This window comes from Pinus tabuliformis, chromosome 9, assembly GCF_031772625.1.
Source record: "Pinus tabuliformis cultivar Carrire ecotype Pingquan chromosome 9, CPIR1, whole genome shotgun sequence".
Lineage (NCBI taxonomy): Eukaryota > Viridiplantae > Streptophyta > Pinopsida > Pinales > Pinaceae > Pinus > Pinus tabuliformis.
This window is the reverse complement of record NC_142307.1, coordinates 415,898,394-415,912,140: the sequence shown is the minus strand read 5'-3', so window position 1 is coordinate 415,912,140 and position 13,747 is coordinate 415,898,394.

Sequence of the window (13,747 nt, the reverse complement as noted above, 5' to 3'; positions counted from 1 at the left end):
TTTGACTAGCTCAGTTTTTGCTAATCACAGAGCCCATAGCATGCACCTCTCTCTCATATGGTCCATTTATATCTTCAAAGCCCTTTCTTATCCAACATGACTTCTTTGGTTGTGATATCCCCCTCACATCAACTTGGGGGCATTATGTCATATGTACTTCATGCAACACATTTCATTATATTAGTCTCACTCTCTATCCTACATTAAACTTATGTATATGGGACTCATTATATCATTTTATTACTTTATGTTCCATTGATGCCAACATATTATGTATCATGTACTATGTTTCTCAGACCCATATTGATGGGCGCGCCATTATCATTTGTACTCAGTTATAGCGGCAAGTATGGGTATCCCTCTCCCAATTCATTGAGATCTTTTACTCATCATAAAAGGAGAATTATATCTACCACATAGGTCTCAACCCCTCCAGTTTTAGTCCTTCCTTTCCTTGATTCAGTGTTCTCTCTCTCTAAGACTCCCATTTGATGTCTCATGAAAGTGAACCTACAACGTATTTTAGTCATTCAATGTGCTCCTTACACTTTTATGTTGGGGGGGAATCTGTTATCACCTAAAAAAATATCACCTAGTCACTTCCTACTTGGTTGATCAAAATACACCATGTAGCATGCGTTTTTACACATTAAAACCCACTTTCGCCTTACGAAATGATTTGGAAATCCATTTTCCTCAATTATTTCTCATTAAAATATAGAGACCCCATGAAGAGTCTTTCCGGATCGCAGGTTGATCTCTTGGATCTCCACAGCATAGGTAGGGCATGTTGTTTCCCCAGTATATACCTGCTGGGCCTGTTGGTTGTTGGGGTTCAGGTTCGGTTGAGCAGGCATTTGGGGTTGTCTAGGAGGAGCAGGAGGTAATGGTTGTGGTTGAGCCGGTGGTGGAGGCAAAATGGCGGGAGGAGTGTTGTACTGGGGCCTCCACCCCGGTTGAGGTGCATTCAACTGAGGTTGTGGCTGGACATATGAGTGAAACGAATGAGTAGTGGGCTGAGTATGGAATTGAGGTGGGTAAGACCATGGAGGAGGCACAGACCAGGAAGGATGAGCAAGGGGACCCCAAGAAGGCATAGGAGCAGATTGGTTGGGGCTATAATAAGCTTGGGATGTCCCTTGCATCCCTTGCTAGTAAGGTCTAGGTCCATGCGGCCTCCTTTGTTTAAGGAAGTAGAGAAGTTCAGTGGGTGCCTTAGTCCCTTGGTATATGGCTTTAAATCCAGGTAAGGTTGGGCATTGGTTCGTGGGGTGGTCCTCCTCACAAACGAAACATACCTCTACTGAGTGTAATGGACACTCGTTCTTAGGGTGCTTCCTCGTACACCTGGGACAGAAGATGGCCAAAGCCCTCTCAGCTTCCTCTTTCTTTTGCTGGATTCGAAATGTATCAAGTTGCATGGCAATGGTCTATCTCACCTCACTTTTGAGGTCCTCTAGCTGATTAGCAAACTCATGCTTGGAGAAAGTAGTGCTAGCTGAAAGGGGGTTTCCCCTACCTCTTTTTTGGGCTGCCCTAGAGTTGTTTCTAAACACAGTCTTTATATCCTCATAAGGTAGTTGGTAAATATCTCCTCCAGCTAGCATGTGAAGGATATCTAGAAGGTCTTCAGGGACTCCTCGGAGAAGGACCAACTTGAGAGATTCAGGGTCAAGTGTGCACCTGGCCCATTTATAGCTAAGTTGGAACCTTTCCTCGTAATCTTCTAAAGACTCATCGTTTCCCATGGTCATCCGAAAGATTTCTCCCTTGGCTTCCTTGGACCTACAGTAGTCCCGGTATTTGGTATTGAAAGCTTGCTGCATCTAAGCCCAAGTGGTGATATTGTTTCCAGGTAACCCCATGAACCAACGTAATGCTGCATCCTTGAGGGTAAAGGGAAAGAGTTTCAATTTTTCTCATCTTCTGTATAGTCATAGGTTCGACAAAGGACAGCAAACTCAAACAGGAAGGTATCAGGGTCTTTAGTAGTCAATCCATGGAAGTGAGGTAAAGTGGAGGGGCTTATGTTTTTCATTTTCATGTCTCCATTGGTCTCTCTGATGGGAAAGGCACCTTCTATTCTCTCATCTTCTCTTCTACCGTTTCGGTTTTCAGCCATGGCTTCAGATGGAGTGTTCTCTAACTCTTCTTTTGTTATAGGATCTTCGTATATCTCAGGATCCTCACCTATAGGTTCTTCTGGATCACTGTCACCAAAGAAGAGAGAAGGGTGACTCAGTGAAGTGGTGGGGGTGTTGGGTAAGAATTTGTCGGTTTTATCTCTGTTCCTACGAGGCATGAAATGGAAAGGATTTTGATTGCTTTTGTTTTTTTTTCTTCTGGTACCTAAAAAACTAAAATAGATTGAACTGCAGCTAGCTAACTTGCTTAAATGAAAATGCGGAATTGAAATGAAAGAAGGAAAGGACTAATATATGTTGCTCAAATGAAATTACAGGAATGAAATGCTAGTCTACGCTTGCAGAATTGAAATGCTAATCTACGCTTGCATAATTGAAATTGCAGAATTGAAATGCTAATCTATGAAAGCAAGAAATATCTACTCTACTTTTGCGGAAATGAAATTGCAGAATGGAAATGAAATAAACTATTTAGCAGAAGGCGAGAGTAGGAAAATAGAAGAAAAGCAACAATCACCAATACTCTGACGCTTCCCCGGAAATGGCGCCAAAAAGATGGTGGGCTCCAGTATTGCAGCAATAATGCTGCAACTGTTGGGACTCCCTTCTTTACTTTTATCAACCTGGTAGTTCATAACAAACTTGGAAGCGACGGTGTTGTATGCACAAGTACTAGCTCTTGCCACAGCTGTCACTTGGTCAGCTGGCACAAGTCTGCTAGGGCTTAAGCCAACTTCTATGAGCTCTTAGAAGAAGCTTTTTAACTAATGGACGAAAGCTAACTCAAAGGAAGCTAATCTAATTGCGGAGAGAAAATGAAAGCCAAAAAGTAACGCAAACCCTAGCAAACCCTAATTCTACCAACTAGTCCTACTGATGCAAAGGAGAGAATGAAAACTATTAAAAGAGATGCCATTACTTCTATGAAGGTAAAATGCATGTGTCTAGGCTACCTCTATCTGAAGAAAACATCTTTTTGTATTTTTGAATAAGTTATCAGAATTATCATGCATGTGCTTTTAACTGGCTTTTTGCTGTGCAAGGGTGGATCAAGGAGGAGAAATGCTTGGAAAAGGTTGGGAAGGTTCAGAGAGGGTCTAAGGAGTCCCTAACACTCTTCCGGAGAGTTTCACAAAGTTTGGCTATCAAGAAACCTCATTTGTGAGCTTCTACAGGAAGTCTGCAGGGGTTCTACAGGATGTTTCAGGAATTTCTACAGGATGTTCAGAAATTTCTACAGGATGTTTAAGAATTGGATTTTGGAGGATGGGTGAGTGAAGGAAGATGCATGGATGGATAAGGAGGTAGGACAGGGGCCTGAAATGACCCAGGGACTGATGGATGGAGTGATGAGAGGGTGTAGAAGGCTGACTTGGCTTGAAGAAGGCTAAGGCAATGGAGGAGCAAGAAGGTAGGGTTATGTGGGCAAAAGAATAGTTGTGAGACGAGGAACTTAACTAGGAGATGGAGCAGCTGGCCTAGACGAAGCTTAGGTGGATGAGAGAGTGGTGGAGATTCCCTGCACGGTGTACACTTAACCGAATCAACAAAGTCCTGCACACAATCAAAGTCTTAGCTAATCTACTCTAACTGTCAATGAAACAAATGAACAGCAGCTTTATTTGTAAAGAGAACCATGTACATCACTCAAGCAAAGAAACATTTCAGAGGTCTGAACGCATAACTAACTTCTACAAATGAAAACATTACACCAAGGATTGCATGGTCAAGCAAACTAGTGTTTTTGTTGGGGCAGCACTGTTTCTGCAATTCTAGCCCCTGATCCAATAAGGATGAGGTGAAACTGAGAGTGTTGTCAACCCTTTTTCTTGGAGCTTTATCTGTTATTATCCTACCAATCTATTTTAAACATCTGAAGCAATTCTATTCATAACCAGTGACCTATTTAACCAACACAACTAAACCTGCTTAACAGAAACACGTTTCAAATGCATAAAAGGAAAATCACGATGCATAAAGAAAAGATAACAGTACAAAGAAGGAGGCCCTAGGCTCTCAGGTTGGGCCCAACCCCGAGAGCTATGGCTCCTATAGAAAACTCAGAGCTGATATCAAATTGGACTGCTTCTCATTATCAAAAAATAATCATAAGTCAAGAGTTATGCCAAAAATGGCTACAAGAGAACAAAATAAAGCTAGCAGCACTGAGTGCAAAATATGCAAGAGTTTCCAAAAGTCCCTCACGAAGGCTGAGGCCTTAACATTTATACACCATGAGGCCCTAGTTGGCCTCCTAAATCTATGGGACTTGGCTGCCCAAACTGTGAGTGAACAGCTCCTTCCAAAATTTGTTTGGCTACCTTCTAGATCTGGTTTTGGTGGCCTTTGGAGCTCGGAGTTGGGGGTGAGGATCCCGAGGAAGGCTATTTAATGCCATAGACAACCCCCCTACGAATCCTCAACCCAAGCTTGGTTGTCTTCTAGCCCATGATTGCTCGGTTTTGCTCCAACATGTGTCAAAAAACCTGAAATGAGCACGTGTTAGCCACCTAGGAAGAGTGACTACCCTTATTTGTACAAATGACATAAACATACTGAAAAATAATGCATAAGTTATGGAAAATGAAGGATTGAACAAGGATAATTAGGCCAAATGAGCCCAAAATGTTACTAAATGTGGGGCTCATCAAGGGGGCAACCTCCTTTACATTACATAAATGAACAATTCTTGGATGATTCAAATGAGAAAACCTCCTTTCTATATATAGGAGTCTAAGGAGTCACAATATAATCCAGCCGACCTAACCATAATAATATAATGCCACAAAAATAACAATAGAGGTATTCTATGGGGCACAGTAACAACAATATGGGGGTAATAGGGGCACAACAATATTAATAAGGGGTATAAATACAATAGTAATGGGGTAATCGCTAGTATTATATGGACCCAACATGTCCCTCGCCTTCAAAAAAGTGTTGTCCTCAACGCTTGAGTAGTTCTGGATACTTCTGCATAAAATTCTTATCCTCCCATGTGGAATCTTCAGCGGATAAGTTCTTCCACTTGATAAGATACTCTGAAATTGATCGATTTCGTAGTTGTCGAGTTCTTGTTTCTATGACTGCTTCCAGTTCCAATATAATTTTTCCTTCCTCGTCAAGTTTTGGCAATATTGTTTGAACTGGGAGCTTGTCACCTATAACCTTCTTTAAACATGAAACATGGAAAATTGGGTGCAATCGAGAAGCTACAGGAAGCTCCAATTTGTATGCCATAGTACCAATCTTTTGCAACACCTTGTACAGACCATAATACTTTGGTGATAATTTACTATCCTTCTTAGCTTGCTTGAGGGAAATTTGCTTATATGGTTGTAGCCGTAGGAATACCCAATCACCTACATGAAAACTTCTTTCACTGTGATGTTGATATGCCTGTTGTTTCATTCTATTCTGTGCCAACACGAGGTTATCCTTTAAGAGTTGGAGGACTTGTTGTTGATGTTCGATGTGATGTTCCACTACCTGAACCTTAGAATTTTCTCTTAAATATGATGTGATGGATGGTGGTTAATACCCATAAAGTGCCATAAATGGGGTCATTTTTGTTGTTGTATGGAAGGAAGTGTTATATCACCATTTAGCCAGAGGCAACCATTTGACCCATTGTGTCTGTTTCTTAGATACAAAGCAACGAAGATATCCTTCCAAACATTTGTTTACTATCTCAGTTTTCCCATCAGATTGAGGATGATAAGATGAGCTATGAGCTAACTGAGTACCAAGACAAGAAAATAATTTTGTCCAAAAATTTCCAGTGAAAATGGGATCTCTGTCACTTACAATAATCTTTGGGTTTCCATATAGCTTTTGAATTGTTTCCATAAATGCAGTAGAAACCGTACTGGCTTTAAATGGATGTGATAATGCACAAAAGTGTGCATACTTGGTAAGTCTGTCAACTACCACCATGATGACACTCTTTCCCTCAAACTTGGGTAAACCTGTGATAAAATCCATTGAAACCTCCTCCCAACATTGGCTTGGAATGGATAAAGGTTGTAATAGACCCAGTGTCTTAATTGTTTCCACTTTATTTTGTTGGCAAACCAAACATTCCGCCACAAACTTTTGAATATCTGATTTAAGGCCATCCCAAAAAAATTCCTTCTTAACCCTGTGGTAAGTTTTTAGAAATCTTGAGTGCCCTCCTAAGGGAGAAGTGTGCAATTCCATAAGAATATTTTGTTTTAGCTGGGAATTCTTATAGAGGTATAAGCGATCTTTGTACCATAACGAATCATTTTGCCAGCTAAATGTATCAGACGTACTAGAATCTTTAAAGAGTTTAGACTTCTGTGATCCATACTTGATTATTAGAGATTTCAGCAAAATCACATAGAGAATCATTTGTCAACGCGTTTCGAACCAACTAGTGTGGTTGAATAAGTGCCCACACTTCGTTATTCTTCCATTCCTCCCTTGCTTCGTTTATCCAATCTGGTTGGATAATAGAAATGGCGCACAACAATTCTTCCACATCCTCATCCTTTCTTGAGAGTGCATCTGCCACCACATTTTGCTTCCCTTTTTTGTAGATGATTTCAAAGTCATAACCCAACATCTTTGTGACCCACTTTTGTTGCTCTTCAGAGGATAATCTTTGTTCTAAAAAGTATTTAAGGCTATCATGATCCATTTTTACCTTGAAGTCTCTTCCCATTAGGTATGGTCGCCATTTCTTAAGTGCATGGAGTATTGCCAACATTTCCTTCTCATAAATATCTTTGCTTAAAAACTTTCCCTTGATTGGACGACTTTCAAAAGAAATGGGTCTTTCATCTTGCATTAGAACAGCACCAATTCCATTTCCTGAAGCATCACATTCCACAATAAAGGTTTTTGTGAAGTCCAGTGTAGCTAAGACCGGTGCTTGGCACATTGCCTCTTTCAGATGTTCAAAGGCCTTTGTTGCTTCTGGAGTCCATGAGAATGCATCTTTCTTCAATAATGTTGTTAGAGGTGCTGCTATTCTCCCATAATTCTTAACAAACTTGCGATAATACCCTGTCAACCCAAGAAATCCTCGCAGATGCTTTATGGATGTGGGTATTTTCCATTCCTTAATGGCTTTAATTTTGCTAGGGTCTACCTTAACTCCTTCATGAGATACAATATGACCCAAATATTCCACCTCCTGGACTCCAAAGAAACATTTGGATCTTTTTGCATATAATTGTTTCTCCTCCAATAGTTGTAGCACCCTGTCAACATGTTCAACATGATCCTTCCAAGACTTGCTATAGATTAGTATATCATCAAAAAATACTAACACAAATTTTCTAAGGAATGGTTTGAAAATTGAATTCATCAAACCTTGAAATGTTGAAGGTGCATTGGTAAGGCCAAAAGGCATGACCAAAAATTCATAATGACCCTCATGAGTTCTAAATGTTGTTTTCGAAATGTCTTCAATCTTCATTCTGACTTGATAATATCCTAAACGAAGATCCAACTTGGTGAAGTAAATTTATCCATGCAATTCATCCAGTAATTCATCAATGACAGGAATGGGGAACTTATCCTTAATAGTGAGCTTGTTGAGCTCCCTATAATCCAGACACATGCGCCATGATCCATCCTTCTTGTGCATCAATACTACTGGAGCAGAGAAATAACTTTGACTCGGTTGAATTATACTAGCCTCTAGCATTTCTGCAACCATACGTTCAATTTCACTCTTTTGGACATAGGGATATCTGTACGGCCTGATGTTTGGAGGAACACTTCCTAGAATCGGATGAATAGCATGATCATGATCACGCATAGGTGGGAGACCTTTGGAAGTCTCAAATACCTTGGAATGATTGTCCAAGACTTTTTGGAGATCTGGAGAAATAGATGATTCCGATGTGGAAACATCTAGCGAACATAATTGTGCAATTACACCTCTTTGCTCCTTTTTTAGAAGCTTTGTCATACCATTAGAGATGATTATCTTTCCTGGTTTCCCTGCAATACCCCTTAATTCAAATTCCTTTCCTTCCACAGAAAATTTGATGAAAAGTTCTTGAAAATTAAAAGATATTGTACCCAAGGATTGTAGCCATTGGACTCCTAGTACAACATCAGCACCTCCCATTGGAATGGAAAGCATTGAGCTAGTCAATACATATTCTCCCATGGATAGCTTGATATTATGGCACTTTCCAGAGCAATTTATTGTTCCTCCATTTGCAATCATCACTTGAAACTCTGGTGTTGGATATAGGAAGCAATTCAATTCTTTTGCTACCCTACAATGAATAAAATTTTGGGTGCTTCCTAAATCAATCAACACTATTACCTTTTTCTTCTTGATTTGTCCTTCTATCTTGATGGTTTGAGGAGTGGTAATTCCCGCCAATGCATTACAAGATATGGTCGGATTTATTTGTTCTTCATCTAGGCTTTGTTCCTGGAGTATATCCTCTTCCTTTGACCTTTCTTTCTCCTTTTCTTCTTCCTCTTCACAATCTATGTAGAATAATTTCTTCTCAGCACACTTATGACCTTTAGTGTATTTGCTATCACAACTGTAACAAAGCCCTTTTGCTCTTTTTTCTTCCAATTGTTGTGGTGTCAACCTTATAGGTTGTGGAAGACTAGGGGCAACAACACTTCCCTCTTTATAGTTGTGAGTGGTATGCTTCCTGGTTGCCATAATTTTGCTTTCCATTTTTCTTGCTAACCTGAATGCCTTCTCTAATGAATCAGGTTCCCAAAGGCGAACATCATGTTGGATATTATCCTTTAAATACCCTATGAACACATCAATCCTATGCTCCTCTGGAATATCTTTTACCCTTATGTTCAATTTTTGGAACTCCTCAATGTGCTCCATTATTAAACCCTTTTGTTTGAGACTTATCAATTGGCTAAAAAAAGTGTTGCTTTTTGTATCCTCATAATGTGCTATCAATTCTTCCATAAAAATTTCCCAAGTGATAAATTGTTTACAAGAGCAAAGCCATTGATACAATACAAACTGATTTGGTTCCAAATATAAAGTTGCCATACGTACCTTTTGTGTGTTTTGCACATTATTGAGATCGAAAAACTGCTCCATCTGTAATATCCATGTTGCAGGATCCTTGCCATCAAACTTCCTCATATCGATTTTTGGAATATGGTGGGGCTTCGATCCAACATTAGAGTCTATTGTATCATGATTAACATTTCTTTTGTTCGCATCATGAGTTTTCTTTACTACCTTTTCACCATTAGTAAGTATTTCTTGTAGAAAATTTGTCAAATCTTTCTTCATATCAGTCATGCCTGTCTTCAAGTTTGTGTTCAAATCTATCTTCAATTCTTCCATGTCTGTCTTCAAATCTGTCTTCCAATCATCCATCTTAGCTTCCACGCCCCTTATCTTAGATTCCATGCCATTTATCTTAGCTTCTGTTAGCTTTTGTGAGCGTGACATTTGTTGCACTTGTTCTTGTAATTTTGATATATCATGTAGCATTTCTTCCTCTTCTTCATGAGTCATGCTAGAGCTTTCAGGTTCCTTACTAGGTGTTTGCATTTTCTTTCCTTGGGGCATCAGTCACCGATAATAATGCTTTACTATGCCCTTTGAATTCCTTCAAACCAAGCTTACGCAAAAATTTTAAAAAAAACTACACACCTTTTTTCACTTTGTAGAAGCCTGATATTGAATCTGATGTATCTCTGTAATTTCAGATCCTCCAATTCTAAAATTGTGATCTGTAGTATCCTTCTGCGTCCTCTTTCCAATTCCACAAGTCTGACCCAAATTGGATTCTCCAAGGAAGAGTTATGCGAAATCTCCCACAGTGACTTGATTATAGACTAGTTCAGTAGAGCGAACTTGTACGACGTGCCACGAGTCACTATTTCGACCTTTGGATCTAAAAAAATGCATACAAGAAACTACAGTCTATCCTCTTTCTGTACCTTCTTACGAAATTTCAATCCGATCCCCAGAGAGAAAGTTATGACGATTTTCCCTAGATCACCTGTTTGGAATGTAATTCAGGAGTCTGCAAAAAGACCAACTTCCTCATATCATATCTCCGCAAATATAGTGCAAAAAGCTCTGAAATTCGGACCCGAGGTTCAGTGCGATTTCTTCTCAAATGGGTTTTTTTTTCCACAATGACCTGTTTGGAGCAGTGAAACCCTAGAATCCAAAGCTCTGATACCAAATGTTATGAAACCAGCTCAAGAAAAGATAGAAAAGATAGATCAACGCCTTAGAATTCAGCCTCTTCGAGGGGGAAACCTCCTTTACATTACATAAATGAAAAATTCTTGGATGATTCAAATGACAAAACCTCCTTTCTATATATAGGAGTCTAAGGAGTCACAATATAATCCAGCCGACCTAACCATAATAATATAAAGCCACAAAAATAACAATAGAGGAATTCTATGGGGCACAGTAACAACAATATGGGGGCAATAGGGGCACAACAATATTAATAAGGGGTATAACTACAATAGTAATGGGGTAATCACTAGTATTTTAGGGACCCAACAAAGGCACTAGAGATAACAATGAGGCTAGAAGATACACGATGAGTGGAGAGGGAAACATTGGGATGGACCAAGTACAATCATAGTTGGTCGCCTTAATGTTACAGTTGTAGTACCTTGCCAAGAGCAAGGGAAGCATGAAGAGGTATGTTGTACAATTTGTAGGAGGGAGGGACATCATTGTAATGAGTGCTCAACCATAATAAAATATGTAGCTATAGGGGGGAAAAATCCATTGGCCCAAGGCAAGGGCCTCTAGTGTGATATTTGTAGGGTGTGGAAGCACTTGCCTGTAAACATCCCAATGATGCAAAAGTACCAAAGCTCGACGAGGTCTCTGTTCTACGACTTTTATAAATTATTTGGATGACATAACCTCTTGCCATGCATTAGACCTAATGTGTGAGAAGACCTCAGACACCTACTGTGTACAAGAGGAAGAGGGAGTTGATGGGGTTTCAAAACAATTTTAGGGACAAGATTATCCTACACCGGTGCAGGGACAGGAACTTTCAGGGTGAGGACAAGGTTTTCCTGGCAAGGAGGTTTTGGGCGAGGAAGAGGATCGATAATCTATTTCAAATTTGGAAATCCAAGTCATCTAGTGAGGGACTATCTGAATCCCTGCATGACGCGTACATATTGCATAGCACTAGATCATGTGACGAAGGATTGTCCATTATTAGTAGAAAAGTGGCAAGAGAAGAGAGGGCCAAATGTGCAAATGGTTATCACTTACCCTTGACAAGAACATCCACAAGTGTGCAAAGTGACAAGAAGTGGGACAAGATTAGGCATGGTTATGATGAAGCCACCAGAGCATCCTCATCAATCAGTGTGAATAGTTGTCGAACCCCCTCTATGGTTTGACACCGTTAGGGAGAAGTAGACATGTAAGGAAGTGAGAAAGGACTTTTTAGCTGTAGAGTGAAGACAGTCAAGCTTGGTGAGATAGCCACAGGTTCCACTAGTATATGTTGCATTGTCAATCTTTGATGAACCTCCACCTAAGGTAATGTTAAGGGAGGTAAGCCCCACTGAAAATTTCTTAAGGAGGTGTTTAAATTTAATGAGGAATGAGCAGGAAATTGAGAGACTTGTAGGATGATCAATCACTACGTGCAAGAAACTAGTGAGCACGGTGTGTAATATAGGGGGGCCAATTTTGCATAGGTCTCTCCAAAGATAGTAAATAAGGTGTTGTGCAAAAGGTGCACAAAAAATTAATTTAGATTAAATACCTAGATAATTAACTATGATATGGAAAATACCATTTTGGATTTTGGTTCTAATGTTAATATCTTTCCAAAGAAGACATAGGGATTGATGGGCAAACCTTAGTTGGTATGGTCGGTCACTAGTCCAATTGTGCCTTGCCAATAAATATCACATATTCCCAATTGGGAAATTAGCAGATGTAAAGGTGAATATTAACGAGGTAAAGAGTCTCGTTGACTTTGAAGTTATTGACATTATGGATGACATAGACCCTTACCTAGCCTTATTTGGAATTGATTGAGAATTTTATAACCAGGCTACCATCAATTTGAAAAAGAGGCAAATGATTTTGAAATAGGAGACTAATGTGTCATCATCCCATTAGACCTTAAAGAGGGGGACTACTATGTCAAATCGGTGAGAGAGGACCTTGACATAGTTGAGCTCAATAATATTATAACATCACAGTTTGGCACAATGACTACATTAACTGTTGACTGTGCATTGAGTTGGAAAAGCATTAACTCATATTTTGCAGACTTGCATGAGGCAATATAGAACTAGTAACAATGCCTCCATGATTTTTCCATCAAAATATGTGCCTAGATTACAAGGTTTGTGAGGTGGATTAACACAAAAGTACTAGAACCTCTTTAATTTAACAAGTTGATAAATGTAATCACTTTTGTGGATGATTTTGAATATTGATGCCAAACCATCTAAGGTTGTTCACGCTCAACATTACTCTTAAATCTATTCTCACACATTGGTGGGAAACACACAAAATACACACAGAGACATGTCAACAATGAAAGCACCTACTACCAATTAGGTTTAGTTTAGATGTTGGGGAGTATGCAGAACAATATATGGGTGAAGAGTCCCCAACCACTTATTTGAATAAGTGTGTCATAGAATCATAGGATGAAGGTATTCTAGAGGTGGAGTTGGTGGACTATTTTCTGAACACAATGGATGTCATACCTCGAAACTGGTATACAGAGCTAGAGCTACAATGAGGTATTGTAGATTGGGAAGAAATGGAAGAAAGTTTTGTTTTAACCTTTTAATTTCAAACAAAGGATCCACTCATAGATGAGGCTTTTTGTCGTATTAAAGAGAATATGTTAACACCAGAACTAGAGCCCATGGTAAGGGATGAGACATTCTATCCATTTCACAAGAATTTCCATACTACCATGATGTTGGAAGAGTGTTATGGTGTAGGTTTTAACCCCGTACATAAATTACCTGCATACAAATTCTAAAAACAAAAAATAAGCAATGGTGAGAGCATAACACATAAAAGAAATATACATAAATATTTTCCCCTGCATCCCAAAACCTGGACTACCAGATTGATTTTTCATTATGTTCCTTTCATTGTTACAATACATATATATACATGTTGAAGCATCCATAAACCCCAATCCATTAACCCTGGATTAGAACATAACCGTAGTTCCCTTGACCAGATCTACAAAATACCATGGACCAGAAACCATTGCGCCCAAAACCATGTGAGAAATCCATGCACAAAACCATAGGTAGGTCTGCCCACCTAATATAGGGTCAAAAAATATTTCCCTGGGGCACTGCCCCGGACCCCATAGAGGGGGGCTACTGCCCCCCTCAAACCCCCCACTGCACCCAGCGCAACAAAGAAGTCATCTGGGTCTAGTCGTGGAAAGAATATAACACAACCCAACATATGGCATGGCGGAAGAAGTAACAATGATGAAGATCCCTAGTGTTGTCTCTCCCAAAGACAGGCTTGGATTTCTTACAAGACCAGTGCATGGGCACTTGGATTTCTTACAAGACCAGTGCATGGGCACATCTAAATTCAGTGTGCCTTATATGATCCTCAAGAAACT